This window comes from Marmota monax, unplaced genomic scaffold, assembly GCF_021218885.2.
Source record: "Marmota monax isolate L192 unplaced genomic scaffold, Marmota_monax_Labrador192_F-V1.1 WCK01_AAM20220418_F8-fsc01239, whole genome shotgun sequence".
Lineage (NCBI taxonomy): Eukaryota > Metazoa > Chordata > Mammalia > Rodentia > Sciuridae > Marmota > Marmota monax.
Genome location: NW_026694487.1, coordinates 2,668 through 24,604, shown reverse-complemented (window position 1 = coordinate 24,604; position 21,937 = coordinate 2,668). Strand labels below are relative to the sequence as shown.

Here is a 21,937-nt window from a genome sequence, read left to right as displayed (position 1 = left end):
TCCATTCTTATGGCCCATCTATCACACTCCTTGGTAGTTATGATATAGATTTAAAGTCAACATACTAAAATGATATATGCATAAGAAAGTATATATTAGCACGATACACAATAGACAAGTTATGGAACCAGCCTAGGTGCCCACCAATAGATGAAAGGATAAAGAAGATGTATATATAAACACAATAGAGTTCTACTCAATCATGAAAAAAAATGAAGTTTTGTCATTTTCTGGTAAAGGGATGGAACTGGAGAATGTCAGGCCAAGTAAAATAAGCTAGTCTCAGAAGGTCAAACATCAGGGGCTGAGGCTGGGGCTGGGGCTCAGTGGTAGAGTGCTTGCCTAGCATGCATGAAGCACTGGGTTCGATCCTCAGCACCACATAAATGTAAAATAAAGATACTGTGTCCACCTTAAAAAAAAAAGAAAGTCACACATCAAATGGTTTCTCTCATAAGTAGAATCTAAGGAGAAAAGAGGGATAAACTTGCAAAAATAGAATTGAGAGTAGGAGAGTAGAAGCAGGAAATCAAGGATCAGGGAGGACAGGAGGCAAACGGGAAGAACTAGGGAATAAGCTGACATGCATTTATGAATATATCATAATGTATTTCAATTTTATATGTAATTATAATGCATCAATTCAAAAATTAATGAGTAAATAAATAAATAGATGGATGAGACATTTAAGCATACAACTTATAACTATAAAAATCCCAAGAGAAAAACTAAGGGAAAGCTCCATAATATTGCTCTTAGCAATGACTTTATGACCGTGACTCTGAAAGCACATGCAGAAAAGCAAGAAAAACCAAGTGATATGACATCACACCAAAAGCTTATGCACAACAAGGAAAACAAGCAACAAAATGAGAAGGCCAAGTAGTGGGAGAGACATTGCAAAGCATATACTTGATGGTGGCTAACACCAAAAATATATAAGCAACTTATACAATTCAATTTCAGATCAAACGTACAGAAGCTACTATAGTTAATAATAATGTAGTGTGCAACTGACATGGCTAAAAGAGAACGTCTGCAATTTTCCTAACACACACAAAAAATTGGTAGGTGTTTGAGGGGATGTGTATATAAATTAGACTGATTATGTAATCATTTCACAATGTATATGGATAACATATACCATCTTTTGAAACACATACCATCTTTCCAAAGTAAAGGAAATTTTGAAAGACAAATAGCTACACCTGTTTATTTCAGTATAGCAAAATAAGATAATCACAGTTTTCAGAATTATCAGCTAATCTATGTTCACTTCTCTTATTTAAGTATATACCTTATTTCTCACCTTCAAGAAGATCAGGATTTTGATACACCTCAGGAAAAGGAGAGAATCAACCAAGCATGCTCATTTTTCTGAAAAACATAATTATTTCAGGACATTTAACTTTAATACAAAAACTTTGGTGAAAATAGTACCATTAAGATATAGCCATACATTTTGGTATGGTAGTGAAAACCTGTAAACCCAGTGACTCAGGAGACTAAGATAGGAGAATCACAAGTTCAAAGTCAACCTGGGCAACTTAGTGAGACCTTTTCTCAAAAAAGAAAACATAAAGAGGGGGAGAGAGGGGGGGAGGGGTGAGGGAGGGGTGAGGGAGGGAGGAGAGGGAGAGGGAGGGGGGTGAGAGAGAGAGGGAGGGAGGGAGGGAGGGAGACAATCATTTCTTATTGTGCTTGTCAATGTACATGCTGTTTTGTAAATTATACCTGTCATTTAGTTTTACCTCCATAGATTCTAATTTGAAAGTCCTATCTTCTGACATGGTCATTAGGGTCTTTATTTTAATGACACTCCTACTTAGACACTCCTACCTTGGGTCCAGCAGCACTCATGATGGAGGAAGGCATTCTCGAGTTTCTACTGGTCTATATGTAGGACAACAGATCTAGATTCCAACCTTCAATTAATTAAAAAATATTTAAGTCTGGGCTGTTCAAAGCACAGCCAAGATGGGTTTAGAATGCTGTTTCTCAGACTGGAAACAGAAACTTTATCAGAAAGCTCAGTATAATTCCTTTCTATGGGCTTGGCCTCACCCAACCTGCTGAACCAACTGAGAAATCCACCAAGGAAGGGCAGGCCCCAGCACTAAGCCTCCTACCTGAGTCCATGGCCCTGCATCAAAACCTATGGTATAGCAAAAGAAGTTTAATGAGAGACGTTTATAGCAGTGAACATCCACATCAAAACAGATCTAAGATGACAAAAAGCTAATGCAACACAACAAAGAACTATAAAAAGAACAAACTAACCCAAAAGTTCATTAAAGGAAGGACATAATAAATATCAGAGCAGAAATAAATAAAATAAAAACTATGGAAACAATTGAAAAAGATCAACAAAACTAAAAGCAGGTGTTTAAGAAAAAGTCAGCAAACATTCAGCTAGGTGAAGAGAAAAAAGGGAGACTTAAATGAAATCAGAAATAGAAAAAGAGACACTGCGTCTGACATAACAGAAATACAGAGAATCATAAGAAACTCCTGTAAAGAGACCACTACTATACGCCAGCAAGTTCAATAATCTAGCAGGATACATACAATGCAATCTACCAAGATGAAATTATGAAGAAATGGAAAACTTAGTGTAATACTGAGTAAAGATGCTGAATAAATAATGAAGAGTCTCCTATAAAGAAGAGGTCAAGACTTGATGGCTTCTGTGCTGAATTCTAACAACCCTTTAAAAAAGTATTCAGGGTGAGGGCAGTACTCAGTGGTAATGTGCTTGCCTTTCCTGGCTAAGACCTAAGTTTAATCCCTATGTCTGGAAAAAAAAAAAAAAAAAACAGAAAACTGAAACAAAGAGTACTAATTTACCAATTCTCAAATTCTTCTAAAATACTGAAGAGGGAATCCTTCCAACTCATAAGCACAGAACTATTCTGATGCCACAGCCATGCAGAGACACTACAAAAGCAAACAAAAACTACTATAGACCAATATACCTGGTGAACATAGATGCATAAATATTCAACAAAATGCTACTGAACCTAATCTAATAGCACACCAAAGTGATCATTCACCACCAATAGATGAGATTCATCCCAGGGAGGTAAGGATGTTTCAACGTGTGTAAATACATAAAGGTGATATTCTGTAGTAAAGGAATCAAAAACAAAACTCACAGCTCCATTTAAATAACTACAGAAATCATTGGGTAAAATTCTATATCTTTTAATGAAAACCTTCATAAATTAGAAATAAGAGAAATGTGCCTCAACCAAATAAAGGCAATGGATGACAGACCCAAAACAACATCACACTGAATGGAGAAGAGCTGAAATAATTTCCTGTAAGATCAGGAACAAAACAACACTGTTGTTCAATATACTATTAGAAGTGTTGGTCACAGAAAGAGGTGAGAATAAAAGAAATGGTGTCCAAATAGGAAAGGAAGAGGTCTAATTACCCCTGTTTGCAGATGCCATGATCATATATATATATATATATATATATATATATATATATATATATATATATATATATAACCCACATTATAAACATCTGGGCTGCAGGCAGCCCCTGATTTACATGTCTCCTGGTTTCTCAAGGCTCCCATCAAACTGGCTGCACATGGAGGTAATGGACCAACAGCTCCTAGAGGCCCCCTCAGCCAGCAACACCCATGAAGCACACCTTTATAACTGTTCCCACCCCAGAGCTGCCCTTACCCCGCTCTGCCATTGCTTCTTTGCTTCTTCTTATTTTATGTATATATTTTGTTAAATTTAGCTTTTGAAAAAATTTCATTCATTTTTAAAAGATTCAGTTTATTGGCATTAAATACATTCTCAAAACTCTGCACTAGTCACCACTATGTTGTTCCAGAACATTTTCCTGAATTGGGTATCTATAACCCCTCCCTCTCCCCTGGCCCCCTAGTCCCCAGCAACCCCTGATCATTCCAGCCCTGTGATATGCCTAGTCTGCATTTTTCAAATCAGTGCAGTCTCTTTTCTCTTAGGTCACATAATTTTGGAAATTTCCTTAGTAGGGTAAATGCTACACAGGTCTAAGTTTATTATTTTTTAAATTTTTATTGTTTTGGTACTGAGGTTGAACCCAGGGCACTTTACCACTTAGCTATACCCCTCATCATTTTCCTTTTGAATTTTGAGACAGGGTCTTGGTCAGTTCCTGAGGATCTCTCTGAGTTGGTAGGGCTGCCTTCAAACCTACAATCACCTTGATCAAAGCAGTGTTATTTGGAAATTAAAAAAAAAAAAAACCCTCTATATGCAATGCCTGGAGAACAGATAAATCAGATGCATAACAGTTACACCAGGGAAAATTATACAACATTGAAAAATAACAATGTCTAGCTCCATGTCGTTGAGCAGGTAAATCTCAACAACACTGCTGAACAAAAGAGTACACAGAGAAATCATTTATGGTAATATCGCAAATAAGCCAAACCAAAAAAATAAATAAATAAATAAAGCACTCGGAAACACATTCTCACCGCAGACTGTAAAGAATAGTGAGGACAAAAATGGATATTTTTCAGGCTAGTGACAACCTCTATGAGAAGAAAGAGGTTAGAGAAAACCCAGAGAAGGCTTCCACCTGTCCCAAGACCAACTTATTGTACTTAATATACTAAGCATATACATTGTCAGGTTTAATTAATAATATCCAACAACTTATCTGCAAGATTTATAAAATCATATCTTACTATGGGCTATTGTCTTCATTCTTCAATATTAACAGAAGATGGGTCCAGTGTGGAGGTACTTTGTGCTTTTTTCATATCACAGGACTCAAAAATGATCCACAGAGGGGAGGGGGTTGTGACTCAGCAGTAAAGCACTTGCCTAGCACATGTGAGTCCCTGGGTTTGATCCTCAGCACCACACAAAAATAAATAAGAGGTATTGTGTCCAACAACAATCAAAAAAAATAAAAATATTTTAAAAAATGATCCACAGAGATAAGGAAAACAACTGGAAAATCATTTTAGAAGACCTATTTTAAGGAAAAAAGCCTTTATTCCTACCTGTGCTTTTGTTCCTTCTCTCTCCAATGGACTGGCTTCTCTAGAAAATAATGCCATATGAAATTCTGTCATCCAAAGTCCAATTTTAAGTACTGAATCCCTGACTCAGCGGTTACTTCACGCTAAACATAACTCACTGTACAGACTCGGGGCTGCCCTCTTTGTATAGCTCAGGGAGCTTCAGTTTCTTAAAATGTTACCTTTTAACATATATAAATATGTAGCCTCTCAACTGGATACATTTCTGTTAATAAGTTACTTAGTTCTTTGAATAAGAGGCAGCAAACAACCACAAGGTATATTCACCAGTATTTTAACTGGCAGATTTAAAGACCCACAAGTGCTTGCCCATCTGGAAGGGAAGGAGGTGCTAATTAATACTCCCCAGACCTGGATGGCTTTGGTCAAGAAATATGACTGGCAGTCACTGGCTGCAATGAGGAGGGGAGGGGAAATCAACTCAAAATAAATAAGAGTTGACAGGACAATCTTAAAATCAGTACATGGAAGAGCAAGAAGGGATTCCAGGGGTACCACTAACATCTGATTGGGAACTCCTGGGACTTGATCAGAACCATCCTCAGAAGCAGGACCAAGGACAGGTACGAGATCTCACCTACCTCTTAGCTGAGGATGGAGACTTGACCACAATGACTGCATTCCTATGATCTGGGATCTGTGATAGACAAGAGGTTGGGGATTACCACTATGTCTCTAATAGGTCATGCTGACAGTCAGTGAAAAGCAATGCTCCAAGATTCAAAACTGTCCTCTGATTCCTTGGAAGTTTTGCAAAAAGAGAAGTTCAAAACAAAAGTCTCCTTTGGAAATGGAAGGAATGCCTACCTAGGATGAAAGTATTACTAAGGTGTGAGACACACAGATTCCTTTTAAGAAAAAAATAGGATAATCAGTGATTAGCTCACATCTCTATGCGAACAAATAACTGTTATAAAGGTGCTTCTATAAAGTCAACAGAAAATCCCCTCATGACTCCCAATTACATGCAATTTCACAGTATAATGAGGAGAGTCACCCAATTCAAATCCCAGTTAAATGTCAAATTCCAAATTAGTGTGGTACACAGATGACTATTTCAACATGTTGTAGTTCCCATATGCTAAAGAAACAAATTTCTGAAAGGGCAATCATCCTTGTACTATTATAAAAAAGATCCCTAAAATAAAAAGCAAACAAACAAATCCAATTAAAGTATTAGCTGCTGCTTTGGAATCTTTTTCTTTGGAGGAGAGAGGGTGAGGGTTCCTGAGTGCTATACCACTGATCTGTCCCCAGCCACTTTTTCAATTTTGTATTTTGAAACAGTTCTAAGTCACCAAGATGAACTAGAATTTGCAATCCTCCTACCTCAGTCTCCCAAATTGCTGGGTTTATGGGCATGTATCATGATACCTGACCTAGAATCTTTTAATGTTGAAAACTGAAGTAATAAGTGCTAGTGATGATTAGAGGCAAAGATGAACCCACTTTCAAGGTCTGAGCACATGGAAGATAAACTGTTTTGAAGCTGAGCTGCAGTTTGTTTCTGACTTATACTTGACAGAATTGTTAAATTACATTCTTAAAATTTAACCATTTCATTACATTATGTTATTTACTTCAAGTATAGTCCCCCCCCCTTTTTTTAATAATACTGGAGATTGAACTCAGAGGAGCATTGAGTTAATCCCAGCCCTATTCATTTTTAATTTTGAGACAGGGTCTCACTAAGTTGCCCATGCTGGTCATGAATTTGTGATCCTCCTATCTCTGTCTCCAAAGTTGCTGGGATTACAGCAGGTACCACATGTGCCTGGCTCCCATTGTTATTTTTCTCACAATTACACCCATCAATTTTAATATAAATAGAACTAACACCTAGCACACTGTATGGATGCCTACAATATGAGAAACTTTGCAAATGAACAAAAAAACTGATTCAAAGAAGGATACACAGGTGCATCGACAGGAAAGCCTACCTCATCCCATGATCTCAGGGAGGAAGGCAGCAGGACATATTTTCATTTAGACACTTCTTTATTTTTCTGAAATTCTTTTGAAATGGTCTCATGTATTTCCTTGTCTCATCAAACATCATCAAATAGCAAAAACCCATCCCAGTGAAGATAGGAAAACCAAAGAAATAATAAACAAAACAAATAAAAGGACTCTAACCAAAACAAGCCTATTGTCTCTTCTGAGGTTATGACAGAAAATCATACAGATAAAGGAGGAGTAGTTGTAATGAAAAAGAACAAGAAATCTAGGAGGAAGAAGTCATTATGTCTAAAGGAGAAACTCAGTAGCTGGTTAAATGGTAGAAATAAACCAGCATAAGAAAACAACCTGAGATGACTAAGCCCAGGCATTTTCTGAGTATGTTATATATAAGGCTGCAAAAAAAAGAAAGCAAAAAAGAAAAGTCATAGCCAGGGATGGTGGTGCATACCTGTGGTCGCAGTTACCCAGGAGGATGAGGCAAGATTACTTGTTTGAGCTCAGAGTTGGAAACCAACCTGGGCAACATAGCAAGATCCTTTCTCCCAAATAAATAAACAAATAAAATAAAAATGGAGGAAACAGAAAGAAAAAGAAATTATATTACCTTCTGAATTGGCATTTTAATTTTTTATGTGTATAACATGAAATACATAAGCAGATACTATAGATTTTTCTCTTTCCAAACTTCTTGAGTCATTTTCACTATAAAGTGCCTAAACTGATAGAGGTAGGAGGATCATGACCAGCTTGGACAACTTGGAGTGTGGGGAGGTCCTCAATTCTTACCGGAAAAAAAGCTCCTGAGATCTATAAACTGCTGTCTTTTAAGTATAGTAAATGGCAGTTATTTGGAAAAGTTACTAAATAAGAAATAATTCATGTGAAACAAATAGTTCCTAAGACAAAATAGCTAAGTACAATATAAACCAAAATTTAAAAGGTTTTCTTAAATTAAAAGCCACAAAAGTGCTCTTATGTCAAAGAACAACAAATATGATTAATAAAATTACTCAAGTCAGATTTACCCAGTAATGCAAGAGTTGTTCAACCTGAGAAAAATAAATGTAATACACAACATTAACAAAATAAAGGGATTCCCCGCAAGCATGCGCGCGCGCGCACACACACACACACACACACACACACAGAAAATACTAGAATTAATAAAGGAGGAAAATGTACAATTACTTCCAAACAGAAAAAGCACTTGACAAATCCAATGCCTTTTCATGACAGAAAGACTCAGAAAACCAGGAAATGAAGAACATTTACCCAATATGATAAAGCATATTTATGAAAAACCCATAGCCAACATCAGACTTAATGGTGAAAGACTGAAAGCTTTTGCCCTTAAGTTCAGGACTGAAGCAAGGATGATACTTTCACTACTTGTGTTTAACACTGCACTGAAAGGTCTGCCCAGAAATATCAGGCATCAAAAAAATTCACATTGAAAGGAAGAGGTCAAACTAATTCCATTTGAAAGTGACCTGTTCTTACATGCAGGAAACATTAAGAATACAAACCCACACAAACCCACAACAAACTACTACAGCTAAAAAATAATATTTCACAATTGCAGGGTACAAGAGCAATTTGCAAATATCAGTAGTGTTCCTATATTCGACCAATGGACGCTCCAACAAACAAACAAAATTTTATTTACAGTAATATCTAAAAAGTAACATACCTAGGAATAAACTGAACTTAGGCTAGACAGAGAAAGACCTGTACACTAAAGAAATTAATATCTAAATATATGGAAAGGAATCTTGTATTCATAGGTTGAAGACTAAAATGGCAATACTGCCCAAAGTGACCCACAGATTTAATACAACCCCTATCAAAATTCCAAAATTCAGAACTTTTTTGCTTAAACAGAAAAGCTAATTTTCAAATTTATATGGAGTTGCAAGCTTCAAAAAGCCAAAAAATCTTGAAAAAGAACAAAACTAGAGAACTCATAATTCCCAATTTGATTTAAAACTTGCCAAAAGATAAATATTATACAGACCAACTCAAGAGTCCAGAGGTAGACCAAACATCTATCAATTTTTTGATTGATTTTGACCACAAGGTGCTAAAGCCATTCAGTGGGGGGAAGAATAATTTTTAATAAATGGTGCTGGACAATTAGATATCCACATAAAGAGAATGAGGTTGGACCCCTACCTCAATACATAATACAACGAATAACTCAAACTAGATTGGACCTACAGGGAAGAGCTAGAACTCTTGTTTAGATATGTTTAGATCTTGTTATGATATGTTTAGAAAACAGAGACCACCAGCATGAGCAACAGTGAAGCTTCGTCTCAAAAAACAAACAAACAACAAAAAGCCCTGGGATTGACCTTAGTATTGGGGGAAAAAAGAGAAAGAAATAGGTCAAGGGTCTGGGGTTGAGGCTAAGTGGTAGAGTGCTTGCCTAGCATGTGTGAAGCACTGGGTTCAATTCTCAGCACCATATACAAATAAATAAAATGAAGGTCCGTTGACATTTAAACATTTTTTAAAAATGTTTAAAAAGAAATAGATCAATAAAAAACAATAGCTACACTGAATTTTTCAAAATTATAACTTTTTGTGCATCAAGGGATACTATCAAGAAAGTGAAACAATCTGCAAAATGGGAGAAATATTTGAAAATCATCTACCCAATAGAGTCTGGAATTCAGTATCTATCCATCTATCTACCTACCTTCTACCTATCAATGTGTGTGTATGTGTATGTGTTCACTCCTGGGGCAATAATAAGGTAACTCAATTAACAAATGGGCAAAGGATTCCAACAGACATTTATCCAAAGATGATATGTAAATGATCAGTTGAATGTCTTTACCTGTTAGGGAATGCAATCCAAAATTACAACGAGATAACACTTCACACCCACCAGGATGGCTACAACCAAAAATTACAAGAGAATAAGTGTTGTTAAGAATATTGAGAAACCAGAATCATTACACACTTCTAGCTAACTGAAAGAATCCCCCCAAAAGAATAAACTCTATAATTCCATTTATATGAAATCTCTAGAGCAAATCCCTGGAGACAGGAAGCAGATTAGTGGTTGCCAGGCAACCGGGGAAGAGGGGTGGGTGAGAGGAATGGGAAGTCATTACTTAATGGGTTCAGGGTGTTCGGAAGAAGTTCTGGGACTAGACACAGACAGGGGCTGCTCAACACTGTGAATTAACTAAATGCTACTGAATTTTTATGTTTAAATGGTTGGTTTTGTTATGTGAATTTCACTTTGTGAGCAAATACTTAATAAGTTTGCTTCCAACATTCCCCAAACACAACTAAAAGATGGACATGTTACAAACTGACAAATCTAAGTGAAACAAATACCAACAAATCAAGAATGAAACAAAGAATGCCTACAGCTCAGTAAGAACCACACAAATGAAACCACTATAGAACAGACAGAAGGGACAACACATTTTCAACGAGGAGGAAGAATATCTGAAGGTATGTTCAACCTCACTAGTCATCAGATCCATCCATCAAAGTGACAGGATACCATATCACAGGCATTCAACTGACCAGAATTTAAAAATTTGGTAGCATAAGCATTGAAGCAAAGATGGTTCCCCAGGGTATCAATCTCATTGCTAGTGGGAATATAAGTTGGCACAACTGCTCTGGAAAAATCAAACATTCACACACCATGCAATTTTTCAATCTCCCTAAGATACATACTGGCTTGTGTACCACTGGAGACATACTGAATGTGTTCACAGGAGAGCTATTATGACAGGGAATGCCTAGAAACAACTCATACGGACATAGATAACTAGGCTGAGATACAGCTGCACAAAGAGCACTTCTCAGTAGTCAAATGGATAACTGCACGTACAACAACAGGGATGAGTTCCAGTTGTGTACATACTTCTTACTACATAACACCAAGTGAAACACTCAAAAGATTACAGTTTTTTTCTTGGCAAGTTAAAAATGTAAACATACATATATAATTGAGCATTAAATATATGAACTGAAAGTACCTAAAAAGGGAATTAAAGGAAAAATGACAGGAGATCCAGGACAGTAGGTCGACAGTAGTTCCCTGCATGGCAGGAGGCAGTGGTATGGGATGGAGATGGATCATGTGAACAGAAGTAACAACTGGGATGGTTCTACTAGCAGGGTTCAGAATGACTTCAAAACAACTTTAATGTGATAGTAAAATGTCATTTCAATATAAATTTGAACAAAGTGTTTAGGAAAAAATGAAAACAAAAGTCATTCTTATTACCTCCATGGTTAGGGAGTTGGAAACAGAATTCTCTGCAGAATTTCTCATTTTACTAGTCTCCCAATTCTACCCCTTCCCTGGAGCTTACTTTGTGTGATTTTAGTTACCCATGGTCCAAAAAGATTATATAGAAAATTCCAATAAACAATTAATAAATTTTAAACTGCACATCATTCTGAGTAGCACTATGAAATCTCATGATACCCTGCTTTGTCCTATTTAGGAGGTACATCATTCCATTATCCAGTGTATCTATGCTACATATGTTATCCACCTGAAGTCACTTAGTAGCCATCTCAGTTGTGAGATCTGCTGCCCTGGTACTGCAGCGTGCCTACAGAGTTTAGTAGCACCCAATGTTTCAGGTATCACTGGGGATCGTGACACATCTCTCTTGTGGAGAAGGATGGACTGCACAAACTAGTGGGGTTTAAAAGCAGCACCACTGTTTTCCCTCTATTCAGTATTCTCATTTGGTTAAGAGAATGCTTTGAAATGTTTTCTGTAAAAATAAAACCCCCAGGCTCCCAATTAATTGTCAAGGATCTGCCTTTCTTACCAGCTTTGCACATCATGGAGGCCAAGAATTTAGATGATGGAGCCTCTTTTCCTTATCTTGCACTGTTTGCTGTAAGGAAATCAGGAGATCACGCTGATGATGCTCTTGGCATGAGAGGTCTTCCATGTGTACACCATAATCAGGAGCTCCACGATGGTGGTGTTCACATCCCTGTAACCCAGGCACAGAAAATCCCATTGAGAGGTGTAAGACTTAAGATTTCCCTCCTGACCTGGGGGTGTAGCTCACTAGTAGAGCATGTTTAACATGCTTGAGGCCCTGGATTCCATCCCCAACACCAAAATAATAACAATAACATTATTATCTCCCTGTTCTAAGACCTGAGGTGTAAAACACAGAAACCAGTGATGTCTTCTCTTCTCATATCTCCATGAGCTCTCCACACATTTCCTCTCAACTGATGACTCTAGTTTCTTTTTCCCCCTGAGACCAGTGTTGTTCAGCAGGCAAGAGGCAATAGGGATTAGAGTCAATTTTGGAGAATTACTGGTGTTCAAAGTTCCTCTTTGATTAATGGTGGAGCACAGGCCAACTTGCAGGTTATAGATGCACCTGGTGGTAGGATCCCATGGAAGCTGTCTTCTGATAGAGTACTGGTCTCAGAGATTTCTAAAAAATTATACTACTCCCCACCCACTCCTGGCTCCAGTAATCCTCCCTCCCTGCTTGCACCATCATCTGTCACACTCCCCTGGCTCATACTCATTAGCTTGTAAATATTCAGGTCCTTCTTCCATTAAAAACTACGTTTCATAACCACCTTCTTTGAAGCCCCAACTCTTTGCTCCCCTTTGTACATCTCAGGAGAGTTCTCTACCCTCACTGTCTCTGACTCAGAAATTCTCATTCTCTCCCAAACACATTCCAAAGAAGCTCTGATCCTCCAAACAATCCCCAAACTCTTCTCACCAAGGTCGATGGCCTCTAAGTGGTTAAATGCACCAGTCAACACTCAGTCCTATTTCTCGGCCTCTCAGCAGCATCTGCAGAAGCTGCTCACCCCTGTCCCTTCAGACGCTTAATGCAACCACTTCCAGGACACCCCTCTCTGGTCTCCCCATGCCTTCCTTGTTTCTTCTGCTGGTTTCCCTTTACCTGACCTCCACCTAAGACTTTCATTTGTCTTTTTCTGTCTTCCCTCATCCCTTGAGCTTCTCATCCAATTTCATGGCTTTGTAAATGTTGGTGACTCTCACATTCCTACCTCCAGCCATACACCTCTGAACTCGGATCTCAAAGTCCCACAGCTGCTTGATGGTTCCACTGGAATGTGTATCAAGGCATCTCAGGACTTAACCTACCCTAAATGGAACTGTTCTTTTTCCCCCCAAAAAACCTGCTTCACTAAAAAACCTGAGCCAGCTCAATTACTGGCAACACTCTTCCTCTGGGTAACTCAGGACAGAAACCTTAGAGCCACTTGTAAGGTTCTTTTCCAGATGGAAAAGCTCTTCTCTTTTCTGCATCTTACCACTGCCCCTTATCTGGGTCATGCCACCCCATTAGGTGACCGTGACCTGCCTCTCCTGGAATATCCCTGAAGTCCATGCTCCATGCAGAGAAACCTGCCCTTCAAGTGAAGTTACACCGTGCAGGCCTCTGCTCAAGACCATGAGATAGCCTCCTCTTCTGCCCATGGCCAAAGCCCAAGGTCTCACAGTGGCTCCCACGCTCCTTTATTATGATCAGTCCCTGTCCTTCCCCTGGCTCCATGCCCCCTTCTCAGCCTGGTCACACTCTATTCTGATCAGTCCTCCTACTGCTGCTCATTGCCACAAAATGCCTAATTCTAGGTGGTTCTATTAGACTCAATCCCACCCCTCCTACAGTTTTTGTTCCAACATCATTTTCACCACAAGGCTTACTCTACCCCTCTACCCTCTCACTATCATCCCTTCTGATTTCTTGCCATACCACTTTATTTTTTCCATAGTGCTTACCACTTTCAATATACTGGATAACTTATTTATCAGTTCTCTGTATGTCTCCCTCCACTAGAATATTAACCCCACAAGACAAGGATCTTTAGTGAATCAACAATTAAGGCACCTCACATATCACAGACATTCAACAAATATTGGTTCATGAGCGAATGAGTTGATTTCTGTTATTATCAAATGACAAGTCTGATATCTGGTGAATTAAAACATACTTTCACAGGCTGGGACTGTAGTTCAGGGGAAGAGCACTTGCCTAGCATGTTTGAGGCACTGGGTTCAATTCTTAACACTACCTAAAAATAAACAAATAAAATAAAGGCATTAAAAAAACATACTTTCACAAAAGCATTCTGTGCAGAAGGATGAGTAGAGGAACTGACAATGAGTACAAAGTCACTTTAAGTACCATGAGCAACAAGGAACTGGGCTTCCATCACTCAACTCAAGTGATGAAACTTGCTTGAATCACAGGAAAAATTCAGTAAATGGACTTTTCTTCATCTAAAATCTGTCTCATCTTCTAGTAACTGCCACTGGAGTCTGTACTAAAATGAAGGAAGGGGCTGGGGCTGCAGCTCAGGGGTACAGTGCTCTCCTACAATGCATGAGGCTCTGGGCTCACCCCTAAGACTCTAAAAAATCAATCAATAAAGAAAATGAGGTAGAGGCTATATCTGTCACCAGCAAATCTCCATGTGATTTCAGAAAGAAGACAATGGCATCCAGGCTTGTCATAAAGTGGATGAGACTGAGGACCTGACTTAACACAAATTGTGGCACTCATAGGACAATGTAAAGCTGAGGCAGAAAGATTTGGAGAATACTTAGTGGTCTTGAACTGGGGGAATAAAAAGCTGACAAAAGGCAGGGACAGATGATGACAGTATTGAAATAAACAAAAATATGCAAAGGAAGAGAAATGGAAGTACTTGAAAATGGGAAGGATTAACACAGTCACCCTTCTGGAGTCCTGAATTCTAATTCAACTGGATCTGAGCTCCCACTTCTCTCCTGGACAATCCACACAGCCTCTAGTATTTATCCAACAAAGACCCAAATTGTCTCTGAGGAGGGGCTGTAGACACTCAGGAGCCAGAGCAGCCTAAGTCATCTATGCCTGTACCTCCCTCCCTGATGCTGCAGCGGGGTATAGGACAGGTGGGTCCTCCACTAGCACCCTGGCACAGGACAGGTCTGGGAAGAGGAGAGCAGCACAGGACACCAAGACTTGGTGCCCTCATGCCCAGCTCTGCTGAGAACCTGAAGGTCCCTGCAGAAGAGGAAGCAAGGGCACCTGATTAAGGCCAGCCACAACCATACTCTCACTGTCTCATAGCACATATACACTCCCTGGTTTGGGAACCAATAACATTTCCTTGCCACTCCTCTTTCTGGAGCACATAAGAGTTTTGTGACACCATCCTGATGAAGCAAAAATCAGGACAGAGATATTAAAAGTCTAGGTGAAAGTATGTGTGTTCCAAAACTAAATTTCTGAAAATTTTGTTTTTTCTTCCCTTGCTTTGCTGTTTATCATAGACATATATCTATTATTAAATTTGTTAGGCAGCAATTTTCAGACTCTGAGCTAAAAAAATGATACACTATCCAAACTGATTTCTAGGCATTAAAAAATGTTGAGGCCTCAGTTCCTTGTGTTAAAGAAGCAGGAACTGAGAGCTGGGGTGACAGAGTGCTTGCCTAGCTTGGGTTTGATTCTCAGCACCACATATAAAAAAATAAAAACAAAGTTCTATCAACAACTAAAAAAAAAACATAAAAAATAAACTAACTCAGGGGCTGGGGTTGTGGCTCCGTGGCGAATTGCTTGCCTCGCACATGTGAGGCACTAGGTTCGATCCTCAGCACAAAATTAAAAAAAGAAATAAACAAAGATATTGTGTAAATGTATAAATAATTTTTTTAAAAAAAAAGAGGAACTCAGAAAATGTGGCATGAAGAAGTGGTTAGAATTTAGGGTTTATATCCCATCTTAGCAGAGGAAGGGGAAGACGACAAAGGGCTCTTAAAGGAAATGACTTCTAGGAAAGATAAGCAGTCCCTCTGGAGAACAGATGGGAGAAAGGATACAGTTTTGTGACAATTAGGTGACTTCTTATTTGGGGGGATTTCTTCTCTAGCCTCAGGACAGAAGTCAATTTCCCCAGGCCGGAGAACTCCCAAAATCTAGGAAGGATATTTATGACATGTGAATTCTTTTGTGAAGTTTTGCTTTTATGTAGATAAAGAGAATTGAGAAAAAGTCCTCCTCCTTTATTTACTATTTCTCAAATGTCCTCAGATCAAAATAATCCCTATCCCATTGTGGGATATCTTCTATCCCTTATAGGGACAGGACTGGGTAGGACTAATGATGGCAGCTTCAGGCTGGAGGGACCTGCCACTCTCTGGCCACCTGTAGCCCAACTCTGCCTGGTGACACTTGGGGCCCCTGCTCCATATCATAGTTTGGAATGGATAACTGGAGCTATCCCACCTCTCTCTTCCCACCCAGGGCTTTGTGGTTGCTGTAGGGCTACTCCAGGGGGACCTTATTCTAGGGCAACTGAGCTGGAATGGGGGGGGCTACTATTGGACTGGGAAGCCTAGGATTGAAGGACTAGCAAGGGCCTTAAAAGCAGAAGGGTAAAAAATCATTCTTAGTGGAAAATTTTCATTCACAGAGGTGTCTGGGGACATCTAAGGACGAATGCACAGTAGAAAGCAGAGCTGCATGTGAACACCCTCTCTTCCACAATAGCTCTTCATTCAGTGTGGCACAGAAAACCTTACTACACTGAATTCTCTACACCCAGCTTACACACTGGTGACCTCCACAGTTTCTAGAACATATGTGTGTCAAATGTTACACTCACTGGGATATACGTTCTTTTTTCTTCAATGGATGTGTAACTGATGTGATTCTGCAATCTGTATATGGGGTAAAAATGGGAGCTCATAACCCACTTGAATCAAATTGTGAAATATGATATATCAAGAACTATGTAAGGTTTTGAACAGCCAACAATAAAAAATTAAAAAAAAATATTTATTTTTTTCGTTGTAGTTTAGCACAATACATTTATTTCTATTTATTTATTTTTATGTGGTGTTGAAGATGGAACCCAGGGCCTCGCACATGCTAGGCGAGCACTCTACCGCTGAGCCACAACCCCAGCCCCAGGATATAAGTTCTTTCAGTATAGTCTTTTATCTTCTTAGCTCCTTTACTTTATAAGTGGGGACCATGTTTAAATTATCTGCAATAAAGTCTTTAAGAAAATTCCCTTCCCACAGTCTGTTTTTTTTTTTTTTTTTTTTGGTGAAGCTGGAGTAGAAATGCTTCCCGGAAGACCTTATACATGGGGAGGGGGGAGGGGGGAGGATGGGAAAGGCAGCCGAGCACAACAGACACTAGTATGGCAATTTGTAAATCAATGGATGTGTAACTGATGTGATTCTGCAATCTGTGTATGGGGTGAAGGTGGGAGTTCATAACCCACTTGAATCAAAGTGTGGAATATGATATGTCAAGAAATTTGTAATGTTTTGAACAACCCACAATAAAAAATTAAAATAAAAAAAAAATTAGAATAAAAAAAAAAAAAGACCTTATACAATCCTGAATATCCACTATTAGGAACTTCATGGATTCTCTATTCTAACACTTGATCTGAACTTTTATGACAGCCCATTGAAAGCAGGTACAAGAATTAAGCCCAATTTAGAAATGGGGGAAGTTTACAGATGACACTTTTACTCAAGGCTGGGCAGCCTCTCAGCAGCAGATAGACCTTGGTCTTGGCCTGATTTCTAGGAGTTAGTAGTATACAACACTAACTGCACAAACTGTCTCAACATACACAGAAAATGACTTGCTACCCTGCTGAATTCCACATACTGTGAGCAGAAAAGGACAAATATCCAGAGTTTGAAAAATGAGTATTGCAAACGTACCTTGTTTAGAAAACAATCTATATCAAGTGATAAAGAAAGAATACAAAACTTTGGTTCAGGATTTCCAACTCTTGGAATTTACCCCAAGGAAACAAGAACAACACTCTATGCTTAATGATGATAACTGCAAGATTTTAAAAAAAAATATTATTTTTTTAGTTGTAGTTGGACACAATACCTTTATTTCATTTACTTATTTTTATGTGGTGCTGAGGATCGAACCCAGGGTCTCGCACATGCGAGGCAAGCACTCTACCACGGAGCCACAACCCCAGCCCAAGATTATTTTTTTTTTAAGGAGCAGAAATTCTGGACATGTGCAAAGGTTCCACAGTGCGGAATCAAGTTCAACTGAGACTATACATTCAATATAATAAATATTCAATACCATATAAGCAAAGTTGCTTAAGAATGGGGAAGAACTGGGTAATAAAGGTACAGACCAGGGCAGGGAAAGAATAAGGCCAAGAAAGGTATTCTTTGGGGTGGGAAGTCAATAATGTGGGTAAATTATTTTTATTTGGGTATTTAAATTTTTTTTTTTAAATTAAGAGCTCATCCTTCCTATTGCCCCAAAGCCCCATTCCACATTTTCATATTCCTTACACACCCTAATTACCCAAATTGAGTCAACATTAAAATAAGAAAATTAAATCCTTATCATCAATATACCATATTTGGGGGTAAAACATTTTAAAGCAGAACAGTAGCTTAAAAAGCACATCTGGGGTCTGGGGTTGTAGCTCAGCGCTACAGCACCTGTCTAGCACGTGTGAGGTCCTGGGTTGAATCCTCAGCACCACATAAAGATAAATAAAATCAAGGTATTGTGTCCATCTAAAACTAATATTAAAAAAAAAAAAAAACCCTCAACCTCTGCGGGGTTGAGTATGGGGTGGAATAAAACCACTGTTTTGTAGGCAAACCTCCGCGACTAGCAAGACAAAGCAAATTAAAACTCAGGGCTATGGGTACATTAGGGACGGGAGATGAGATCCCCTGCTGGCTGGGGACCTGCTTTCTGAAGGGCTCTGCTGCAGGTCTCACAATCGGGAATTGCCTCCCCCAAGGCGCCTAGAGGGGGCGACGGGCCCCGGGGCCACGCGGTAGATCCAGGTCCCCGCCAGCCCACTCGAGAAGGAAGGAGGGAGAGAGAGAGGGGCTTCCTGGGGGCGCGAGGCTGAAGTCTCCCTCTGTACCGCAGCCTCCCCTGCGGGTCCCGGACCCTCCCAGCCGCCTCGCTGCCCAACCCGTGCACCTGCCGGTAACGCCAGAGCCCGCCAATCCGCACCGCTAGGCAGTGTATCTAGGACCAAAACACCTAATCGACCTGCTAAAACTGCAACCGCAGCACCTGAGGGCCCCGGATGGCGGGGGGCGGGACCAGAGGACACACGTGCCTCTGGCTTTGGGCGTGGCCTACCGGAGGGGGAGGAGCGGATCTTATGGTCCACGCTATAGGGGTGGGGCCAGGTAGCGGGACTCGCAGGGAAGAAAGTGGGGACAAGAGCTGGGACCTCACTCCAGGCAGCGGTGAGGCTGGCGGGCCTGGTGGCGGTGGCCCTCCCTGTGGCCAAGCCCCTGGCCTGGGTGATGAGGAGGATCAGGAGGGGCTGGCCAGTGTGGAGCCCGTGGGCCTCCGGGAGCTCATGCTGTCCGGAGGCGGGGCAGGGCGGGGCGGGGCCGGGCCTCCCCCTCCCCACCCCAACCCCCACCTGCCAACCCAGCGCTTGTAAATGCCTGGAGGTCCTGGGCTCAGCGGGCGTCTGGTCTCAGCTGCTGGAGGAACAAGGAGTATGGGAAGCTGATTAAGACCCCAGGGATGGACAACATGGTGCTGCACTGGTCCTTCTATCTGGCTGACAAGGGGACCCTGTGTCTGATGGCCACCACCTCATCCTGTCCTCACCTCAGGACAAAACAGAGGAGCTGTGGAACCTAGTACAACTGCCACAGTCCAGCCACTGAAGCAGGAACAAACTTTATTTTTGAACTGCAAGAAAACACTTCACACACGCTACTGGGGAATTCCCCCGAAACCACAGGCTCTCCAGAAATCCGCAGCCGGAAATATCTGTCCGGGAAATCCCTCCTCCTGCACTTACCAACCACTGGGAACTCTCCAGGAATCCCCAGGAGTCCCCAGGAGAACTCCTTATTGCAAGAACTCAAAAGTAGCGGCTGAAGCAGGATAGTAGTGCCTCCCCTGTCAATCAATATTGTTGGCAAAATGCCAGGGGCCATACAGACTCGGCCATGGCTCTCAGTATTTCCCCCCTTCTGTTTAATTAAACAATAAGCAATGTGGCTTAGGGACCGTGCCTGTTAGGTTGTCCAATTCAACATATGGTTCTTACCCGTCATCAGATGAGCTGACCTCTAGGCGTCAGCCTCCTGTCTTAGGTTGGTACCACTGCAATTGGATCATACCCGTCACTGATTACCGGTTCAGCATACAGCCATACTTGTGGATAGGCCTTTGCACCAGTGTGGGGGGGTGAGGTTCTTTGCCTCACCTCTGTTGGCCCCCAAATTTGGCCTTGGTGCCAGTGGGGGGGGGGGTGAGGTTCTTTGCCTCACCTCTGTTGGCCCCCAAATTTTAGACCATCACTAATAGAAGGGAGGAGGATGCAAAATGCCATGACACTAAGCCAATTGAGGGCTCCTTTGAAAAATTGTACCACCGGTGACACCATCAGTAAAGATACTCCTGCACTACCATAATTGGCTGCACCAACAGATAGTTCACAATGCATACAAGTGATACATAGTCCAGGCAAGTTCTGCAAGCAGTTCAAAGCAGAGGAATCTGTCAATATGTTCATTTCCTCCCAAAGTAAATTGACTCCTTGATTGAGCATTACTTGTTGAGTTATTATTCATTGATGCATCAGTTTATACAGTTTGTTGTGATAACTATCGAAGAAGTTGTTTGGTTTTATCTTTGTTTTCACCAGAACTGGGATGAAGATAGGAATTCTGGCAATGATGCTAAAAAAAAATTATGTAATATTCCAACAGGCACTAAGAAAACAATTTTTTGAACAATTTACATTATCCTGAACAGAATTATTAAATATAATGAAAAGGAAAGGTGAAAGTAAACAAACAGATCTGTTAAACTCCTTATTTGTTCACATATTAAAACAATTTTCAACAGCTGTTTACCCAGTCTAAATTAAACCATTAAAATCACGTGAATAAAAAAATTCAGATCCATTTATTCATGAGCGCTCCTCACATATGGTATATGGACATACGCACATACAGACATACAACACAAAACAGAAGTGTGCACACATAACATACAACACATAAGACAATAGCTTTACCTAGGTGAAATCTCAGTTGCAATGTTTAAAAACTCCACAGTCAAAAAATAAAACTGATCAGAAAAACATTAACCTAGGTTTGTATGAGCTCAAAAATAAAATAGAACTTTATGATGTGGGAAAAGGCAATAATAAAATAAATATTGAAAAAAGCATCCTGGTTAATCATTGTCGCAGATGTAAGAATAGCCAAACTGGAGTTCTGGATATCAGCTGTTATGGATTTGAGTCAAATCACCTTTTTTTTTTTTTTTTTTTGGTCTGTAGAATTCGCTTTGGTTAGTTTCTCTGGAATCCAAATCGGCTGTTGTTCTCCCTGTGGAAACACACAAACAGAACCCTGACTCCAGACAATCACTGGGTCAGGACCTTAATTAATCTCTCTGGAATCCAAATCAGCTGCTGTTCTCCCTGTGGAAACACACAAACAGAACCCCGACTCCAGACAATCACTGGGTCAGGACCTTTCCATTGTCCTGTTAGAATATCCTTCCAAAGTACCTTAGGCTTATGTACATTTTTTGGACACATATGCCTTTCCGCAGCACTAAGCCCTGATGAATCCAAATTTAAAAAGTTTACAGTAAAAAGGGTTATTTTAAGTTTATCTTTGGGGGATATATACCCCTTTTTAATTCCCTCTTTTTGCTTTAATAAGGACATTTTAATAGTTTGATGAACTCTTTCAACTATGCTTTGTCCCTGAGGATTGTATGGGATTCCTGTTATATGAGTAATGCCAAATGATGAGCAAAATTGTTTAAAAGAGGTAGAAGTATAACTAGGATTATTATCAGTTTTTAACTGTTTTGGAACGCCCACAGTGGCAAAATTTTGTAAGCA

The 21,937-nt window shown here is 40.0% G+C and overlaps 1 long non-coding RNA gene across 1 annotated transcript; it reads right to left on the bottom strand.

Annotated features, from left to right (window-relative positions):
* Positions 1-1,295: 1,295 nt before the first annotated feature.
* LOC124075618 (uncharacterized) lies at positions 1,296-19,129 on the bottom strand. The gene is made up of 5 exons (XR_006846115.2): positions 19,021-19,129; positions 11,845-12,015; positions 5,647-5,702; positions 5,027-5,066; positions 1,296-1,377 (listed from the first exon to the last, which is right to left on the bottom strand). It is a non-coding gene; the product is annotated as an uncharacterized LOC124075618 (long non-coding RNA).
* Between the last annotated feature and the right edge of the window lie 2,808 nt (positions 19,130-21,937).